This window comes from Staurois parvus, unplaced genomic scaffold, assembly GCF_062004578.1.
Source record: "Staurois parvus isolate SC_StPar_1 unplaced genomic scaffold, SC_StPar_1.0 ptg000136l, whole genome shotgun sequence".
Classification (NCBI taxonomy): domain Eukaryota; kingdom Metazoa; phylum Chordata; class Amphibia; order Anura; family Ranidae; genus Staurois; species Staurois parvus.
The window spans coordinates 9,932,852-9,942,888 of NW_028317932.1; the positions used below are offsets into that span (position 1 = coordinate 9,932,852).

At 38.1% G+C, this 10,037-nt stretch overlaps 1 long non-coding RNA gene across 1 annotated transcript; it reads left to right on the top strand.

Annotated features, from left to right (window-relative positions):
* Positions 1 to 568: 568 nt before the first annotated feature.
* Positions 569 to 9,115, top strand: LOC149465946 (uncharacterized). The gene is made up of 2 exons (XR_016312189.1): positions 569 to 2,743; positions 8,319 to 9,115. It is a non-coding gene; the product is annotated as an uncharacterized LOC149465946 (long non-coding RNA).
* The last annotated feature ends 922 nt before the right edge of the window (positions 9,116 to 10,037 follow it).

The window sequence follows — 10,037 nt, forward strand, 5'->3', positions numbered from 1 at the left end:
CACACACACTATACATACACACACGCACACACACACATACATAAACACACACACGCACACACATACATAAACACACACACTATACATACACACACACATACATAAACACACACACACATACATAAACACACACACACTATACATACACACACACATACATAAACACACATACACACTATACATACACCCACACTTAAACACATACACATTATACATACACACATACATAAACACACACACACATATACTGAAACACACACGTACTATACACACACAATGGACACACTACACACACACAATACTCTGGACTAATATCTGTAGGAGAATGGCAGCCACATTAGCCTTCCCTAAACTGGGGTGAAGGAATTGCTGAGCCTGAGAACTTTCCATGTAGTTTAGGCTATGTAGGATGTATTGTAAACAATAACAGCTATGAGTCAGGCCATTATTTAAAGGAAGGGCTCTGTGCTTATTTTAATTGCTCTGCGTTTTAATCTCACGAACAACAAAATGGCCAGGGCAGTAAACATTTTTATAGGATTTATATTACATTAACTTTTGGCAAGTAACGGTTTTTGCGGATTCAGTCCTCTTAATGTTCCTGCATATCAAAGCTCATGCTCTTTGAAGAAGGTGTGTAATTGGAGTTTGAAGCATGCCTGGAATCTCCAGATGTCTATAAAATAAGAAGGGGCATTTGGCAGGTCACATGAAGGTGGAGCAGGTTAAAATCACTAACACAAAAGTCCCTTTTTACTGCTGAACAGTCCGCCATTGAGAGGCATGGCTCCTGAAAATCACATTGATATGAATTTATGTCGTTTAAGTACATTTGTCATTTAGGTGACAGGAAAACAGAAAGGTGGGATAGCTCTGAGTCTATGTGTGTGTATTACATGAAGTAGGATTGGCAATTATAAGAGGCAAAAACACTGAGAATATATCATATATAATGAATATACATACAGTATATATATGATTTTGCTGATAACTTTTATTATTAACCTGTAATAACGCATACAGCATTTTCAAAAGCCCTAAAATAAACTTGCAGTTATACTACTAGGAGAAGAGAACCTCATGGTGTCCGACTCTATTAGCAAGATCACTGAACATCATAGAAATTCGGTACTTTGCAGCTTCAGGTTAAAATTACAGCCTCAAAAATACATACAAAAAATTATTAAAAATGTCAACTACATATATATATATACAGTAAAAGTCACATTTCTGCCAAACACAAAACTGCCAGGCGGCCCTTGTCTATCGTATCTTTGTTTTTTAATCTATCTGTCATCTTACGAACAATCAGATATTTAGTATACATAAACAAGTGTGATCAATATATTTTATTGCAACATGTTGGATAAATGATAAAATAAGGAGAAGGAAAGACAGACAGACAGACAGACAGACAGAGAAAGAAAGAAAGAAAGAAAGAAAGAAAGAAAGAAGAAAAGAAAAGAAAGAAAGAAAGAAAGAAAGAAAGAAAGAAAGAAAGAAAGAAAGAAAGAAAGAAAGAAAGAAAGAAAGAAAGATAGAAAGAAAAAGAAAGGAAGGGAGGAAAAGAAAAAACAGAATAGGGTAAGCCATACACACCCGGGATATATTGCATTTCCTTCTAGTCTGTGTTTACTTCAACTGCCTAATCATCAGAGGAAATGTTTTTTTTTCACCCCCTTAACATGATTAGGGGTACTGACTAGGGTGAACTTGTCTAATAAATGGAACTATAATGTATCCCGTGCAGTCGTTCTTTACAGACACGTTTTCACATCCCTATGATACATAGCTCAGGCAGTGTCTGGTAGCAGGGGATCAGGTCCTGTGTCAGGGACATCAATGTCGGCAGTAGGGGATCAGATCCTGAGTAGGGGACATCAGTGTTTGCAGTTTGGATGAGGTCTTGAGGAGGGGACAGCAGAATCCACAGTAGGGATCAGGGCTGGGACTGGAATGTCTGTCTGGCAGTAGGTATAAGGGATCAGGGGGAGTTCTGTGAGGGGATAGCAGTATCTGCAGTAGGGGATCAGGTGCTGAGTGGGGGACAGCAGTGTCTGTAGTAGGGGATCAGGTCCTGAGTGGGTGACAGCAGTGTCTGCAGTAGGGGATCAGGTCCTGAGTGGGGGACAGCAGTGTCTGCAGTAGGGGATCAGGTCCTGAGTGGAGGACAGCAGTGTCTGTAGTAGGGGATCAGATCCTGAGTGGGGGACAGCAGTGTCTGCAGTAGGGGATCAGGTCCTGAGTGGGGGACAGCAGTGTCCGCAGTAGGGGATCAGGTCCTGAGTGGGGGACAGCTGTGTTTGTCTGGCAGTAGGGATCAGGTGGGCTCTATGAAGGGACAGCATTTCCCTTCCCTGCACCGTTGCTGCGACATGTGATCGGTGCAGCAGGTACCTGGAAGGGATTTTTCCTTTGGCCAGATGGTAACGTTTTCCCTAAAATTGTCACGTGAAGTGAACAGATGTCCAGGCTGCTGGCGGAGCCCCGCCTTCCACACAAAGCCCCGACACCAGTGTGTGCTGTGTATGGGCCCCGTGTGCTCCGGGATCACAGCCCCGCTATCCTCTATGGACCTCTGCCGGCACTCCCCAGCCGTTTGATCCTGAGGAAGTGATCGGATCACAGCCGGGACACCCTGAGACTAATCAATTGTGCCATTGAGAGGGGTGCTGCATGACAAGAAGCGGGGAGGAATGTGACAGATCGGAGTCCTGCTTGCCTGGACAGTGAAAGACACCCGGTATGGTGTGTATGTGGAGCAGAGATGGGGAGCGCAAGAGCTGACACTCTGATGTCACTTTGACAGACTCTGCTGACATGTCATGCAGTTTGGAAATGCAATCAGGAGCTTATCCCTGCGTGCTGTCACTCACTATCCCTGTACATGTTTTATTTTACTTAGCCTGCTTATTGCTGGGTGCTATGTGACTGATCTCTTGTCACTTGTATTATAGAGACTCAGGCAACAAATAAAAAGTCTCAAATTATTTTTTTAATTTCCTCTTAAAATCCAGCGCAGCCAGATTAGAAGGCATGCAATATTTTCTCTGTGTGACAGAAAAGATCAGAAGTGCTTTTTCAGTCACCTCTTGTAAAAGATGCCATTTACTAATCATATGTATTATTAGTTTTATTATTATTATTAAGGTTGTTGTTATTATTATTATTTATCAATCATTGTTTTAACATAGTGGCATTTTAATGATATCATTAATTTTAGGGAATATTCATGTGTTCATGTTTCTAAAGAGCTCAGTCAATCTTGTCATAGATATAGATTATTCAAACGTTTTACATTTTATAAATTCTACTTCTAGCACATGCCATAGAAACTGGATATGTTTTAAGCTTTTCCAAGTTGCACTAATATATATATATATATATATATATATATATATATATATATATATGTATATATATATATATATATATATATATATATATATATAAAAAGATGCAGGAACTTTTTGAAGACCTTATATATATATAGATATACATATATATAGATATGTAGCCCCTGCATAATACTGCCTGATATAAATAATAACTATATGTTGTCTGGAGATTTAAGCCACTTTAAGTATTCCTTCCACAATGTCGGTTATAGCTGTGTAGCAGCATGTGCCGTGATTTATAGATTCTAATACAGTTCACACTTATTATCATTGCACAGCTGTTGCAGTTCAGTGTAAAGTAAGTTACTGCAGCAAACTCAATTCACATTCCCTAAAGTATACACACACTAAACTGTTCATTTAAATTGTGTTTCCTAACATAGATTTATATCCGTCATATTTGTGATCTATAACTGAATGCAAGAAGGAAATACGGTTTTAAAATGTCCATATACCAAGGAAGTATAGTATGGCTGGTCTGTATTTCAATAAAACAGTGTTGATTGACTTAAAATAAATTCTAACAAATACATTTTATCCGACTCTGATCTCTCTCTCTCTCTCTCTCTCTCTCTCTCTCCCTCTATTTTTTGTCTTTTCCTTCTGTCTCTGTCCCCTTTCCATTCCAGAGCCTGACCATCTCCTTTCTCTTATTTTCTCTTGTCATTCTCCCCTCTCTTTCTCACCAGTCCCTTTCATTTCTTTCGTTCTCTACCTAGACCTCTCTTTTCTTCTTCTCTGTCTTTTGCCTATAAAAGCACACACAAATCCATGGGAGGTAAAATTATTCATATCTCTTTTTACTTAGTTGCTGATAGTGTTTTTGATGTTGATATTTAGCAATTCAGTTAGATATATACAAGAAATGTTATCAATTCCTCTCTTTCTGTCCCTTCTCTTTCTCATCTTCTGTCATTTTACTTTTCTTTCTATTTTCATTCTCTCTGTGTCATGCTCTGTTCTTCTTTCCTTCTCTCTGCCTCCCTCCCTTCTTTTCTTGTACTCTGTTCCTTTATTCCTCTCTCTCTCTCTCTCTCTCTCTTTATATAATACACATACTTATTACTTTGAAGCAGGAATGCTTTCATACAGGTGAAATTCTCTTGGGTACACTTGAGTTTCTGAAGGTACTAGGTTGGTAAGTTGTCCCAAGCATCCTAGACAGCTTGTTGCAGTTCCACCATATAATTTGGCTGCTTTGCTTTACTATCAAATAATCCCAGACTGGCTTTATGATGTTCAGACCAGGGCCTGAGACATACCATCTTCTGCACAGTTATTTTTACTGCAGAAAAATTAGAAAGTTTATTAAATGGACACCTCAGTATGTTTGGAGTCATTGCAGAATAAAGTTGGGAAACACATCCAATTGTACATTCACTTCAGTCCCTAACCCTCAAAGGGCATACAATCTAAGGTCCCTAACTCACATTCATTCATACATATACTAGGGCCAATTTAGACAGGTAATGTTCTCTGGCTCTTTGGTGGACAAATTGCCTTCTCTTAGAGCTAAATAAATCAAATCTGAACTCATAAGTCCAGAGCACCTGCTGCCATTTTTATTCATCCAAGTCCTTGTGTTTTTGTGCTTTATTCCACCTTGGTAGGATGGCTTTTTATGCAAGTATCATATGAAGGTAATTTCTGATAAGACTTCTCTGGACTTTAGATAGGTGTACCAAGGTCCTAGTGGTTCATGACCCTTCTGAGCTTATAATGGTGCTGAGAATCTGATTTAGAAGGGAAGTAAGCTTGATTTTTTTTCCATGCTGTGCTGAGTTTCCATGGCCAACCACTGAGGTTCAGGTCCTTAATCCTTGAGCTTATGCAGAACAGCTTGGACAGCACATCTGGAAACACCTGTCTGCAGCTATGATCGTTTACGAGAGACCTTGTATTGGTTTATTACTTTATGTTTTGATGCTATGCTCAGTATTTCACATTTCCCATGGGTTGAGATAACCACCACATCTACCATAACCTCACCTTTTTTATGTTTGGTTCTTGCTCACTTTTATTCCCTCTACACAACTGTTTGAGGTAACTTGTACATTGATCACTAGTACTGGTTTGTTATAGCTGCTTTGGGCTGTAAGTCTAAAAAGAATTCACTCCTTAATGGAAAATGGTTTATTCTTCCTTAAGGTACATTTACAGAGGCACTGTCACTTTGGCTAATCAGTGTCTGTGAAAATCTTCCCCCTCCCCCAACCCACTGATACTTACCTCTCCAAAAATTCCCTGCTGCTTCTTCCTCCCTAGTATGAGGAAGCAAGTGACTTTCTTCCATGTGACATTGCTTGGTTCTAGCAGCTTGTCACTAGGCCCAAGTACTGCTAAACAATGGAGGGAATGAAGTTACCATCCATTCTAGGCTTGGACACCAGCCAACACTTGGTGTTTTGGTGATGGCTGCAACAGAGAATGGAGTGCAGAGGAGCTCTAGAAAGGTGAGTATCAGTCAGAGGTGGGGAGCAATTTCACAGATACTGTTACTTGACCCTGAATGGGTAACTGACAGCATATTTGTTAATATGTTAACGTGTTACTTATTTTTTTAAAAACAAAATATATGGTAACATATGCTCCTTTCTATTGGCACACTAAAGTAGAAAACAAAATATGATTGTTTGAGTAACATATTTCAGTAAAGAACCTAACATTTTTGTACAGTATACTGTATATATCTAACACAGGGCATTGCTAAATATCAACACCAAGAACACTATCAGCAACAAAGTAAAAAGAAATATGAATCATTTTACCACCGATGGATGTATGTGTGCTTTTATAAGCAAAAAACAGAGAAGAAAAAAAGAGAGGTCCAGGTAGAGAATGAAAGAAATGAAAGGGACTGGTGAGAAAGGGAAGGGAGAAGGACAGAGTAAGAGAAAGAGAGAGAAAGGAGATGGTCAGATTTTGGAATAGAAAGGGGACAGAGACAGGAGGAAGAGATAAAAAGAGAGAGAGGAGATAGACAGAGATAAAAGAACAAACTACAAGAAAAGAGGGGAGGGAGGCAGGGAAAAGGACAGAGCATAACAGAAAGAGAGAATTCAAATAGAAAGAGAAGTAAAATGATGGGACAGCAAGAGAGGAAGAGAGAAAATGATGCAATAGATAAAAAATATATATGTATTGCTGCAGTTTTTCAAATCCCATATTGGTGTAATACTGGAATCCTTTTTGTCAATTTTAACACATCTATTCGCGACCCATGGCAAAGAATTATAACTGTTGTTCATTGTATTTGCTTTTCCTGGAGTAATAGCCTAAGTACAGTACCTGTTTCTTGAGATATATATATATATATATATATAGATATATATATATATTTATACATATCCCATATATATATATATATATATATATATACACATATCCCTTAGAAATCAATATGGCTATTGGTAGTGTAAGGTATTACTTGGATTGCATGTTGATTTTTATACTTAATTGGTGTTAAATTCAAGCAGAATTGTAAGTCTTCTAATAATTAATGCATCTGCAATCTGGGGAAGGAAGGGTAGGCATTTCTTTTTTTTTATTATTACATTTTTAACAATGCATACCAGCACTAAATAAAACCATTGCCACATTTTGTTGATATGATCATAATATTAAAGTATAGGTTTGTAAGAGCTTGGTGTCACAATAATATTCTGAGATGGTAAATAGCAGGTGAGCCTATCCCAACTGGCTATTTCACCAATAACCTTTGCTTTATTGTCATGGTTACAGGCAAACAGTATGGTAGCACATATGAGTAGGTAAACACCACCCATGTTACTTCTAAAATACATTAAAACCCTCATCACTAGAAGAATTAGCTATACCAATTTCCTCCAGTACCTCTCTCCACTTATAAACTTTAGAATAGGTGCTAATAGACAAAAAAGATCTTTGCTTATTGTAACAAAATTGACCAGGTATATCTGTAGAACCTGAGCAAACAACCCCTAGCTGACCAAAGTCAAATAGAATATATGGGCATCTATGCCAGGCCAGTATCTCCCCCTACCCCTCCCTCCACAATGCCTCACCATCATTTATTTTTGCTCTCCCTCCACCATAGGTATAAACATGCCTGTTCAGATATTAAGAGCATGCATGTTCAAGAAGATCATTCACAAAACGATTGTTATTGTGTGAGCAACTGTCAGTTGTGAGCAACCCCTTTATCAAACAGCTGGCATCTCACTGTAATGGATTGTATAAAGTGTGCATGCAAGTCAGACTGTCAGCCCATAGACAAGTATTAGTTATGTATTTTTAGCATTAATACATAGTCATCATTGTATATTTTTTGTCTGTTATATTTGTTTGCAGCTACTGCCCACCACAGATATTTATGTACTATTGATATATCTGAGTTTTTTCATCTAATAATCTAGAAGCTCTCCTATGTCACATTCTCCAGTCTTGTAGCACAGTTGTGTCTTGTCTTTTGGCAGTTCATAAATCAAATCTATCAGATTTATACAGGTATACTATAATTACATCTCAGATTAGCCTTTTTTTTTTGTTTCTATGAGGAGAGCTCTATTTTGTTCGTGAGCCTGACTTGCATTTCCAGTTATAAATATGTGGAGTATAAGAATAAGGGTGGAGGGGGGCACAGGGGGATAAAAGAAATGGGCAGACTGATCTCTCTATATAATCTTCTTTTAAATAACACAGACTAGAATGCAGTTTAAACTTGCTTTCTGAGATGTTCTTGAGATGTACACTAAACTTAGTAAATAAGATGACTTGTATTTCGGATGACATGTAAAGGCAATTTTGTTAAGTCCCCTAGCACAATATTTCAAAGTGTACACAGACTGAATAAACTATGGGAGAAAAAAATATTTTTGTTGGTGTTATTAAACTGATCGTTTATCCTTTCTGTGCTGCGCTGATGGACTCCACATTTTACAGAATGAAAAGGATGACATATGTTTCAGAAATGCTGCTACAGAGGGGCTTGGATCAATTAACAGAGAAATGTCAGAATTCTTGAAATAAAGCAAATGTCGGGTGTAGAGATGAGTAGGTCGGTGCACCTGTGTGTGCTGCTGTGCTAGAGACCAGCCACTGCCATGGAGAGTCAGTTCCCTGTGTGTCTGATCATAGATGTATGGACATTTCACTCTCATCTAGCAGGACTTGTGTGTGGCTGTGAAAGCAGAGAGATCTTTGATGTAGGACTAGGAATGTGAGCATTCAGGAATCCGGGGACACTTGTCTGATTTGAACGCATATCACAAAGATGGATTACTGAGCTGTATTCTGACATCTCCAGATGAGAGATCTCACTGCCTGCTTTCAGCATCAACCTTCTCCCGGGACATTACCAACACAAGATGTGAAGGAGCCAGCCAATGCTTCTCTACATGGACTCACTGTACACCATCCCCAGGACATATTATTCATCTGACATTGAGGACAGTGACACCATGTACAGTGTTTGGTATCTATCTATCTATCTATCTATCTATCTATCTATCTATCTATCTATCTATCTATCTATCTATCTATCTATCTATCCATCCATCCATCCATCCATCCATCCATCCATCCATCCATCCATCCATCCATCCATCCATCCATCCATCCAATCTCTCCCCCCCTTTCTCTCTCTCTCTCATTGTGAGTTTTTACATTTTGTCTTTTTAAAGGAGTTATGGTAAATTTTAAAACTTAATAAAGACTGGGATCGATATTTGAAAAAACAATTGTGTGTGTGTATTGTGTGTGCAAACATGCATGCAGAATAATATTACAGTGTATGTACAGTATATATATGTACACCTCCACCGGCATACTTTTCTGACACACTTACAGGACCTTATTAGTTGGGTGTTGAGGCTGAAAAATAAGTTGGAGTCCGGTGGGGACCTGCTTTAAACCCCCCCCCCTCTCTCTCTCTCTCTCTTTCATCCTTCGCTTTCTCTTTCCTCTCTTTCTTTCTCCCCCCCCCCTCTCTCTCTCTCTCCTATTTCTTTCTCCTCTCTTTATTTCCCCTTGTTCTCCCTCTTCTCTCTCTCCTCACTCAATCTTTTTCACTTTCTCATCTCTCTCACTCTTTATCTCACTTCTCTTTCTTTCTACTCTCTTTCTCTCTCTGTGCTTTTCTGTCTCCCCGCTCTCCCTCCCTTTCTTTCTTTCTTTCTTTCTTTCTTTCTTTCTTTCTTTCTTTCTTTCTTTCTTTCTTTCTTTCTTTCTTTCTTTCTTTCTTTCGTCTCTTCTATCTTTCTTCTATTTCTACTCTCTCACTGTCCCCCCTCATTTTCTCTCTCTTCTCTTTCTCCACTCTTTTGACCTCTCTCTCTCTATAATGTAAATTTACAATATATATATATATATATATATATATATATATATATATAATAGTTTCCAAGATTTATATAGCACTACAGTTTATATAAAAGGAGACAAAACTGTTTCAAACCTATGCAAAAAAAGGTTAATGAAGCTCTACCCATTAAAGCTTACAATTTTAAAGTGAGGGGCAAGTGGTACAAAAGGTAATACCCTTGTAGAAATGAGTTGATGGAGAAATAAAAATACAGGTGTTGGGTACTATATATTATATAATAATATTATTATATTATAATATATATATATATATATATATATATTCTTCAAAAAGTTCCT